The 12,267-nt window shown below is 39.2% G+C and overlaps 1 long non-coding RNA gene across 1 annotated transcript; it reads left to right on the plus strand.

The window, feature by feature from the left end:
• Nucleotides 1–1,871: 1,871 nt before the first annotated feature.
• LOC308391126 lies at nucleotides 1,872–7,116 on the plus strand. The gene is made up of 2 exons (XR_013970570.1): nucleotides 1,872–4,892; nucleotides 6,542–7,116. It is a non-coding gene; the product is annotated as an uncharacterized lncRNA (long non-coding RNA).
• Nucleotides 7,117–12,267: the final 5,151 nt, after the last annotated feature.

A 12,267-nucleotide genomic window follows, 5' to 3' on the forward strand; every position in this document is an offset into this window, starting at 1 on the left:
GCTGGAATTAAATTTTACCAAAATGAACTAGCTTGCCACGTCTTTAAATTCAGCCCTCTGTATTTTGATAATTTTCATTTCAAACAAACAATCTTTCATTCCGAATGCATTTTAGTATAGATATCTATTATCTTTTTTTCTTTTTTACATTGAAATCTGATGTGTTTCTTTAATTTTTTTGAGCAGTGTATAAAATATGGATACAGATGGATGTAACCCTCATGATGGTCTAAAAAGTGATGCACACTAAAATGCCACTGACCAGCACAAGGCTTAAAAACAGTCCGCTATCTGACATCACCCAGTTCCTACTAATGGTAAATGGACTTGTAATTTGGCAGTGCGTTTCTACTCTGAATCTCAAAGAGATTCAAGCAAGCACTTGTTGTGTCTAACATTCACACGCGCACTCCCAGTCTGATGAATGCACCACTTACAATAATCCTACAAATGTACTGTTTACACAGAGTGATTAAACAGGAATTTGTACTTGCATCTGACAGGCCAAAGCAGTGGCTTGACAAATAAAGTGCTTACAGAATAAGCATTGTTTGTAAAGAGCTCAGGACGCCAACTAATGCAATAACTTTTTTTTCCGTTATGTTTGTTGACATGACGTCATGAATTAACTGAGTGAGAATGCAGGTGTAAATTCTTCAACCTAAACGCTATATGGCATTATGCCTATATGCTTGCTTTCAATAAACTCTGAGCTGTTTATTGGCTGAATTTAGCTCCACAATAAGGGACAAACAGCTCAAAGGTCCAATATTGGCTGTCCAGCTCAAAGGTCTATTGACAGAACACTACGATTGGTTGTGAAAAGTGAGTGCTGATGGCAACCAGCGCTTTCACTTCATGAGGAGCAGCCTGTGACAAGACTTGGCGGTGAGATCAATGGCGGAAGCCCACCTGGAGATGGATGATGGGAGAACATTACCACTAATAAGCCTCTGCCACACTGCCGACAGAGTCAGGACCTTGCTTGCTAGCTGCTATCGACTAGAGAGGGAGAGTAGAGCAGAGCTGTCCATTCACATATCCTCTTTCCTGCTCGTGTGCTTGGCAGAGTACAAGAGAAATGAAAAGCAACTCTCTGTAACAGAGAAACACGAAGGCAAAGTAGGAGAAGAGTTCTTGAAAACTGAGAAAGTATTTTCAAATATTACTTCTTTAAGAGTGCAGAAGCACTGAGGATCACAAATCATGCAACAGTTATAATCACTAATCCCGGTGTACTGTGCTCATAATGAGGATCAGTAATTGGACATATGCAACATGTATATTTTTTAAAAAAAGCTACAAGATTACATGACTCCATTCAGCAGCTAATTAGTTACTCTGAACCTGTCCTTTCACTGTTAATATTATCATCAGGTAATTCAGAAACCCAAGTACTCATGCAGCCTGCTTTGAAAATGAAAATGAGCTTGACATTTTCCCTCCAAAATGGGACAGGAAAGAAATGTCCTATTGTCTTGTGTCTCAAATATTGACATTTATGAGGGAATTCAAAGACATTACCACTGCCATTCTTACAATATTTCAATTAAGGCTGGGTTTATAGTTAGCTGTCTGTTTTCCCTCACAAAGGTATACTGATAATGGCCATACTGGCATTTATGGGGAAGCTGATCCCAGGGCAGGAGCTACATTTAGACATGTTCTTGAAGCCTAATTGGGTGAGAAGTGAGGTCCCATTAAATAATATGTCACAGAACAGTATGTGCCAAGAGCTGAAATGAACTACTTCCACAGTACCGGTCCCATTTAATGTAGATGTGAGAGGATCATTCACAGTAATTTCCAAACCTGGTGCATTTCAGCTTAGATTAAGCAGCTTTTTCAGAGAAGGAAAGACAACATTAAAAGCTAGGCGAAGGATTTGTTTCCATCAAATAAAGAACTAACTATTCATATTTTCTGACGGACTGCAGAATAACAGCAATAATTATTACTGAATGAAAATGTTGAAATGACTCCAGTCTTTATCACACACTTGAATTTCACTGTAGTAGAGCGGCTAACTTCAAGCTCTTCACTTCAGCAACTGTCAACAGTTTCTTCAGCTGTTGTGATAATGTTATAATGAGGCTCTGTTGGATGACAGCATGACACCCATTCATCTCAAAGCACACTGCCTCTAACTTATTTTCCTATTTACTCTGTTCAGCCCAGGTACTTGTTTTCTCATGGTTTCTAAACTATAATCCATCCCCAGACTGCACATTATCCAAGCCAGGCTACTGTAAACGTAGCACCTAAACAGTGTTGGCAACGTATGATTCATTTTGTGATTGGAAGATCAATAACCAATTTGAAGATGACCTGGTGGAGAGGATCAAGATTGCGAAGCTATGCTCCGATGTGCAGTGTAAATCTCGGCTGGTGGATGTGTGTCCAGGCCTGCCACAGGCTCCTGCTCCGGGGGAATGATTTATGCCTCGGCCCTGCGATGAGTCCAGCAGTGGTTGTGCTTTCATCGAACAGGCGTGGCTAATTTGAGTGGCCTTGATAAAGGAGGTTTCTGTGTGAATAGTGGGGACGGTAAGTGTAAGGGTTTTACAGTTAGAAAAAGTGAAGAAAGTTGTGTGTCGGGGAGGAGGAAAAAACCTTAAGAGTCATTGAGCATTGCAGTCATCAGCATAATCATTACTATAAGCACCTCACAGCAATAAAGATGTCTCTATGTCTTTGAAACACTTGCATGCGCTTATTATATTCAAGGAGACAAACAAAAAGAAACAGAAAGTCTTAGTCCATGACTTGAGCAAGTTAAGAAGGTAAATGGTTGTGCCAGGCCATCATCTTAAGACCAGAGTCAATCATACACTAAAGCGCTGCGAAGAGACAAACGCTTAAATGCTCTCGTCACATCGAAGTAACAACCGCTCGTCTGACTGCACGACCTCCCAGTTCAGCATGAGAGCTGGTTGCATAAGTGCAAAATATGAATGGATCCAAGGCGACAGGAGGGAGAAAAGTTAGATGGAAGGAAGTCATTAGGAGAGCTGCACTCTCCTCACAAACCCTATCTCAGTAATGCAGAGAAATTTGCAAACTGGCCATGAGTTCTGAAGGATATCTCATAACACTTGACAAGTGAAAATCGCCACCAGGCAGCTAATGGCTATGCTGTCAAGAGGGCAAATAAAAAGGCATGAGTTCGCATGCATGTAGGCTTTGTGGCTCTGGTCATGTGAGACATGTTTTCCAAAAAGGCAATTCTCTCATTCCCTAAATTCCCCCAACAGATCTACTTAGCTGCCAGGCCAGATGTGAGGTGCAGGGATCGTTGGCCTTAGGAAAAAGAGGTTGACTGAGGAGAAGAGCGGCGAAAAAAGGTGTGCTTCATTAAGTGCTCAAATCCCAGGTGGCCATTTGTCCCAGTAGCACTGTCCCTGTGGAGCAGAACTGTGTAGGGTGAAGAGGAGATGAACAGAGGCCCCCGTCAGCAGAAGCAGCATCCTCGAGCCCACAGCTGCCAATGCCTCCATCGGTCTCAAGACGTCAGTAACTAAACCACACACCACGAAGCAGGGCTCGCTCCCTGACCGCTGCCAATTACAGTGACCCATTAAGAAAAACAACTGCTGCTTCAGCAGATGGAAGAAAATAAATGTTTATTTGCCTGTTCTGTGAAAGAGGAGTGTAAACTTATTTTGAACCTCTCATCTAACTGAACTTTACTTTCTTATTTTCACGTAACATTTCAGTTCTTAACATGCCAGAGGGTGTTTTAAAGGGACATTTTACCAACCTGACTTAACAGCATTGTCCAGGAATGTACATCTGAAAAAGCAGTTTCATTGATGTTTTTTTTTTTTTTTCAGAAATTATGGTACAGTTATTGAAAAGAAATCCACACACCTTGTTGTGTGCAATTTGAAGCAGGAAGTATTTTCTTTTGCAGAAGCATGAAGTTAACTGACATAAGGGGGACACCGGTCATGCACTACCATGAGCCTCTCATCATGGGTAGGTGCATACTTTCTTCTGTCATCCTGTAGAAATAAAAAAGTCCTATATGAAGGGGCTCAAGGCTTGTGGACTTTTCTGATTATCCAGGTCCAGATCCAGGTTTTCCGGAAAGGCAGAGCAAGTATCCTTATATTCATGAAAAGCCAGATATCTCTACCACACATAGATCACCAAAATTAGATAATTAAGGCACGATTTTGAGAAGGAAAAAAGATTTTAAGGTGAATTCTAAGAAAAAAAACTTTGTAGTGTTATTTTAACATGTACCGGTATTGTTGTTTATTAAATTATTTTTTTTCATCTTTCCTATTAAGAAAGATGAACTGTTACCGATGTTTCTGTGTGTGACCTTATCATAAATATAGTTTATGTTATATCAACAAAGACCATACATTCCCATTAGTTTCTATCCAAATCAGCAAAATAAGTACTGTGGATATAAGCTAATTTCATCAGCCTTTACAAAGCTACATTTACCTGATACCTGGAATGTTGGTAGAAGTAGTTTTTATTTTAATCCACGAACCTAACTAGCAGAAAGGAATTTAGATTTTTGTTTATCATTCTTCCCCTACTGGTAAAGCAAATATCACAACTGAAATACAGACAATACCATAGGGAATGCACATACTGTGATCAACGAACACATTATGCAACATAGTTCACAGGGGACTTCCCTGTGATATAAACTTAATCCAACCATGAAGAGTTCTTATGAGAAATAAGATTAAAAACTTTACAGATGGCACAGCTGTGAAATAATGCCGCGTGACCTCTTTTCACAGATACAGCTTAAGTGTTTCCTGTACATTCTTGGGCTCATTTGTGTCTATTTACTTCCACGGGGCCGTGAAGGCACATGAAGGAGGTGCCGAGAAGGCGAATCAGCATCGCAAAGTAATGGTCCCGAGGTAAATGAGCAGCTGCAGCTTGCAATATCTGGTGACACAGAGAATCCCTTTGCCGAGTCTCTCTCACAAGAGAAGGGCTCATCTTAAATCATCCTCTGATTTCTACAAGCAGCGCAACAATATCTCACTCCAAAGACCGAAGCTGCGGCTTTTTATGGGTGCTCAGGTAATTGAGCAGCAACAGCGGAAAAGATCTCATTCACTTATGCGTGAAGGAAGTGTATCTAAACTAAATGACTGGTGAACTGAAATGGGGATCCCACTCTCCATCTCTTTGTCGCCTTTTAGGAATATGTCAATAAGATGTGTTTGTGAACTTGCAGTGTTTGGCACTGGAGCGATGGCGTTATCTGGGCTACATGTGTCCTGGTGTAAATAAGCTTGTCAGTTTAGCCACAGGTTCATATGTAATAGAGGACAGGGCTGAGGGATGACGGTAGTGCTGCTTTATAGCTCCTCAAGCCACACTTGTCAAGGGAAGTGGCCTACAAGACAGCTCAGATAGGCACAACAAATAGGCTTTGTGTCTGTAGTTTACAATTACCCAACACTGAGATAAACTATAAGGCGACTGACTCAGAAATATATGCTAGCAAAGATTCACCGTTGCTTATGCCAGACAGAAGCCAAACATCATAAAATTTTACAACACTGACAGCTATGCAAAGAAAAAATAAAAGAATAAGGATTTTATATTATGGTCGCATGAAAAAGAACGAGAAAAAACTGCCAACATTTGTAAATCTATCCACTTTTTTTCTTTTGTGATGCGCTTTAATATATCATATTAACCTCATGTTAAGAACTCAGTCATGAATAATCTTAAGCAGAGAGGAAAGATAAAATAGTCTTTTTCAATTAGAAGCCATAAATCCCCTGAGTTATCTGAGGTAGCTGCTAGATGTTATTATGTTTCATTTACTATGTGTTGATTAAAAAAATATGTCTCCTAAAGGACCGGGGGGCTTTAAAAAGGCCAAGCAGGAAATTACATTTTAACCAGGAAATCCTCAACTCTCGCCCTGTGGGAACAAAGACAAGTACTACATTTGGTTTCTTAATTTATCTGTGACTAACAGTCAGCTATGCATTTCTTGTCCTACATCCAGCAAAGGGACCACTGCATTGTGTGCTGCCACCCTAACAGTGACAGTTTTGTAACAAGCCCAGTGCACAGCAGAGCCTTGGGGTTCACTCTGCCAAAGCTACTCTGAAAAGCCCTGAAAGCGCTTTCAGACAACTCCCTTCACTCAACGGACAGACAGAAACAGAGTCAACCTGCGACACGTGACGGGTCCTTGCCTCGAGTCACCACGCAGTGCTATTCTCCATGGTCCCCACCCTGTCAAAGACCCATCACATACATGCACAAAACAACATATCAAGCATTTTATGGGATACGTTGAAGGAAAAATTGCAGCTATGGCTTTCTATTGAATGTTTAACTGTTTGAAAGTTAATCTCAGTATTGAAAAAATGTAAAACTGCAGGTTTGTCCGATAAACAGTGAAAAACTGTAAAGATCTTCAATTTGCAGTGCAACATATCCTCATGTTTAAATTAGAACCCACCATATTTTGATTCATTATCTACGTCTTAGTGAGTAAAGTCTACTTAAACTTATTTTTGTTACTTTGTTTTCTCCCCAGTGACCGTGTGTTGGAATCTAATCATATCCTGAAAATGATCAAGGCCAAAAGCCAGGAAAATGTCTCCTTTGAAATGTTTGGGAAGCATCTGCCTCCGGCACCTTTGAAACCCCGATAGAGACATCTGTCTGATGCGGTAACATGCCCAAAGTACCCGAAGATCAACACTGACATGTATATCAATACATTTCACTTGAACGTGTGGCTTTTTTCAAATAATACAGTAATTTGAAATATTTTTAAAGCCTATTTTAAAGGTGTGTTTCATATTCCCTAATAAGACTCACTGCTTTGAAATTTTTGCCAGGGAACGAAATATGTTTTTCTCTTTCTGAAATTATGATTGGTCTTGTGCGGATATGGAACAGATGGTGTTATCTACCTCACGGGTGAGTGGAGCAACAAGTGTGCAATTAAAGGCCCGAGGAACTACTTCATTCAAAAACACAAACTCCAGAAAGCAAACCAGCACAACTTTAAAAAAAAAAAAAGAAGAAGAAGACAACTTCCTGCATGGTGCATTTAGAGAGTTAAATTTGATGTAGTGAATCCAAATGCATGGCAAAAATGGAAAATCAGCAAACATGGGCACTAATGAACAGTTCATGCAATTTTAAGTGGTCAGCACTTTGCCGGTTCTCTCAGTTTTATACACTCACATTTGAATGTGCTCTTTCTTCTGCAAAGGCCTATCCAGCAGATTTTTAAGAACTCTGACACTGAATTCAATAGAAATGCTAGGAAGCTAACACATGCATTTTCTCCCATATACAATTATGGCCAGAAGAACTGCTCTTTTTCCAGTGTGGAATGATTGTACAGCAAATGTCTTTAATGAGGTTTAAAAAAAAAGAAATGCTCGCAAAACACAAATTGAAGCCAACATATTCCTACTCCTGCATGCCAGAAGCGATGGCCTTCCTTCATCTTTCATTGAAGCCGAGTCAGTATCAATCACATGACACTCCAGTGACAAATAGGCAATCAAATAACACAAGGAGCAAAAAATTATTTCACTCACTCACTCCTTGACCTTACAGAACGAGCAGTCAGTTTAGGTATTACTGCTGGCTATCAATTAAAATTGATTTTTCTTTTGGATCAATTGCTGTGTAAACATTTAAACAAAAATGGTCATAGAAAGCTGTCACTAATAAATAAAAACTGTTTAAATGGATTTATCCACTACCTCCACGCTCTATACAACAGCCCATATTTATTTTGGCTGCTGGCTGTTTAGGCCAAATAAAAGACAATGCAAGCAAATTTTCTAGGCAGCAAAGGAACTGCCTTTGGACGAGGAACCATCTCAGCATGTGTAGAGCCGGAGGAGAGACAAAATTACCATCAAACGATGGCAACTATGCCACTGCTGAGGCACCACACAGGACGCAGAAGAAGTAGTCAAACATTTAGGTCACACTGAGTTCAAACACACACACACACACACACACACACACACACACACACACACACACACACACACACACACACACACACACACAGATACAGCTGTGTGAGAGGGCATTTACAGATACAGCTGTGAATCATGATGGCACAAATCTGATTAAAGGGCAAAGCAGTCTGAAATTTGTTAGGTATATTTGTTCATCTGCTCTCTAACACAAATATCACATGGAAACAACTCAGTGCATTTTGACATTTAGAAATGATCAAGATAACCTGCTCAAGTTCAAAGTAAGCATCAGAATGTGGCAGAAAGGTGATTTTTGTGACTCTGAATATAACAAGTTTGTTGGTGCCAGTGAGAGTCAGCCACGTCGAGGAATTAGTGGTTTTATTAAGTCCAATATGGCAGAAAAATATCAAGCAATATGTGTATGGTGTCATGTGAGAAACCTCAATAAAAGATTAGAAAGTGTTGTCTGGTTTAATAACTTGTTTCTGCTAAAACGTTCAGGCCAGGTCAGATATGTTGGCATAAACAACATGAAATCGTGAATCCATCCTGCCTTGTATCAGTGGTTTAAAGCAGTTTCTTGAACATGAAAATGAGTTCACTGCACTCAAATGGAGTAACCAGATCTGAATCCAGTAGAGTTCTTTTGGGATGTGGTCAAACTGGAGATTCCCATCATGGATTATGGAGCAACTGTGTGACGCTATTAATTCAGTTCAATTCAGTTCATGCAGCAGCAAATCACTACAACAGTCGGAGGAAACCTCAACAATTATACAACCCCTTTGAGCAAGCACTTGGTAACAGTGGGAAGGAAAAAATCCCTTTAAAGAGGAAGACCTGTTAAAAGGGCGTTTTAACAGGTCTTCTAATACTAGATTGGAGTCCAAGCTAATATTTGCAAGGTGTAAGTAATAAAGTGTATATCTAAACTTAAAAACTTAAAAATAAAAACAAACAAACTACCACTGCATTACACTTCAGTAAGAAAATTTCCCACTTTTCTCTAATTAAATAAAACAAACCAAAATGGAAGCTAATGCACAATTTATTTCAGCTGCTGTTCTGCCAGTGCATCCCTAAATGACACATCTCGTATTTCTTCTCATTTACCTTTGACTTTTGTCGTAGTAAGTGCAACAAGGGACAAAAATGTCCTGCACATAAAGCGGGACAACCTGGTCACTCTAAACTTAGCTGACTGTGTCCCGCACCAGCAATGTAGCTACTTTAATAGGATGTACCTGCGTTAAAGATCTTGCTAAAGAACATTGTGCAATAAAAACTGCAGCGCAGAGATTAATTAGAGCACGCTCAGAGCTCTTTGATGTCTAAATATTTAATTATAAAGAGGTCATTTCTTTAAAAGTTCAGTCATTCAGTTTTAAAATGAACTGCTTATATGCACAATGAAGACAAATTAGGACATACAAATCCCCCAGTTTGATTCTACATAGGCTGACCTTGGGTGAAGTTTTAGGTTAGTACGCTTAGTTCTGTCTATTTCGGTGTTAGCAGTGACTATTTTTACATATATTAACCATCAATGCTACTACCAATACTGTAAAAAACATAACCTATTTTCCTAGATCAGAATCATTTGCAAATTAGCTGCATGCCATTAGAACTCAATTCCCCAGGTGTATTTGCAACATTCATCCTTTTTTTTCCCCATAAGGACTTTACCATGGAAAAGGACACAGTATGAATAATTAGCAAAAGGCTGCTCGTGACAGCGAATCCTATTTTGGTTTTATGTCTTCAGTGCAAACAAATACAAGCCGCAGCTCCCAGGGTTTCATCAAACATATCAATATTCAGCTGATAATACCTTTAATCTGTGGCCAAGAAAACCTTGCATAACTCCTCAAAATGCTACAGGGAGTTTCCACTAATGATCAAAAATGATGAGGAAATATGAAGTAAATAGCTTATAATTAATTTTAATAGGCCTCCCAATTTATAATACAGCACCCTACATTATCCAAGCTGACCCCCTTGGATGGAAACAAAACACAAGTGGATGTTTTTTTATTTTTCAAACTTCAAAACGAATTTATTAATGGGCTGTTTAATGTGTTGTCTTTGTTGTCTGGGCTGCATTGATGATTCGGTCATAATCATCAAATAAGATGGCTTTACATTAGTACGCCATGTAGTCTATTTTTACAGTGCATGTGTAATTATTTCTGCTAACTCGCCTTATTTAACATATGAAACATAAACTTAAATTTGAGTTTGTTTTATTATCATACTGCTGATAATTTCCTCCTAATGATGCAAACAAGCCCCATCCAACCATTCACGTACACAGTTCCACAAGTGCCTTTTGTGATGCCTACGCACATTTAATGTCACAATCACATTGTGATGGATGTATCGGGTCAACTCGGGGTTCAGTACCTTACCCAAAGATACTTCAACATGTACACTAGAGGAGACAGGGATCAAACCACCAACCTTAATAGGTGACATGATTTAACTCCTGAGCCACATCTGCCTTAATTAATAAACATAATAACCATCCACCCATCCATTCATTCACTTCTTATCCCGTTCAGCCACCACTGGACAGGTGGTCAGGATATGGTAGACGATTCTCGAGGACAGCTTTTTCAATGATAAACTTCCTGAGTACCGCACTTGGAGCCTAGCGCAAAGCCTGGAAAAAACGTACACTGCTGGAAACTTTGTTAATAATTACTTTGTTAACAGTGCAGTCACCATGGGGAAAAATACCCCAAGTGGCACAGGAAACCTTTTTCCAAAGTCCAAATTTATTTACTCAAAAAGCTTTTTTAATAGTCTAGTGGTTTTTATTTGGATCAGCCTGCTACAAAAGAATCACCTTTTACTCCAATGCCAACTTTTGTTTCTCTTTGAAGCACTAAAGGGGCCGATCTTTTGTAATTTAGCTTTAGAGATGTGTACATTTGTCTGCACTAAATTTCATCACAATCCATTTACAATTTTTTTTTAGAATTTAGCATTAAAGCAAAAGTGGGTTCCCATATTAATTAGGATTAATCACTGAATTTATGTACACAGTGTCTTGCTCGATGTCTAAAACAGCAAAAGATATTCTACATACTATAAAATAAATAACCAGTGGAAGCAAGCTGAAGAGCTAACAGAATATAAGCATACACAACAGAAAATTACTTTAAAGGACCCACTCCATACTGAGATCAATCTCGAAACTCCATTATTAATAGGACTTTTCATTACCAGACTGCATTACAGAGATGTTTAGAAGACTAAACACAGGGCATGTTTGTGACTTTCTGACAGATGGCAGGCTAAAGGTCGAAAACACACATGAGGCTCACTGTAGAGGGATCAGTCCAGTAGGATACCCCTGTGTGTCTATGGTGGAACCCCTCTGGAGAGATGCCACCAAAGGCTTTTTTGAAGCCAGCAAGGTACAAAGAGAGACCCCCTGCTTCAGGCCCTGATTCTATAAAGGCAGACAGCACCAAGCTTAGAGGCACCTACATATCTCTCATTTACTTACAAGCTCCCATGAATCCATTCAGCAAACAAAACTAAATTAACATTCAACAAAAAAAAATATCATATAGTACTGTGCAAAATTCTTGAGCAGATTGTAATTTATGTTTTACTTACAAATGAGTCAGGCTTTCTTGGGACATTTGCTGCTTTTTCACTCATTTTCAGTGCAGTCTTTGTACCTGACAATTTTCAGAAGAATTTATTTTCATTTATTGAACAACTTGGCAATCATCTATACATCCTTGAAGCTGAAAAAGACACCTAACTCAAGGGATAAACCAGTGTTGTGTCTCCACACAACAGACAACTTAGCAAAGAACCAATTTTATATTGTACTGAATCCTCAGTAGAGCTTTGTTACTAGCAACGTGTCACAAAAAACACAATTTGTTGCCCTTTCTTTTGTTGACTTTATTAAAAATGCCAGTTGTAAATGAGTATTTAGCCCCAAATAGCTATTAACAGAAATATTGCAATGTTTGCAAAGGTAATTTTGAGGTTTTGAGGATCTTGTCAAACTCAATGGAATTGTAAATACTGAAAGGTACCATTAGATTTTGATCCACCATGCATCTCCAGCACACTCCCAATGCGGTTTAAGCATACCTGGACAGAAAACACTGGAACACTATCAGTCATGAATTAGTCTCCTTAAAGCCTGGTACTCAGCATTATTGAATCAGTGTGGGGTCATTTTGAAGAGAACAGAACTAAAGCCAGCCAACAAGCAAAGAAGAGCCATAAATGTGGTTCAATAAGACTGGAGAACTATTCCTGAAGACTACTTTTCTAA

This window comes from Rhamphochromis sp. 'chilingali' (genome assembly GCF_963969265.1).
Source record: "Rhamphochromis sp. 'chilingali' genome assembly, chromosome: 22".
NCBI classification, from domain to species: domain Eukaryota; kingdom Metazoa; phylum Chordata; class Actinopteri; order Cichliformes; family Cichlidae; genus Rhamphochromis; species Rhamphochromis sp. 'chilingali'.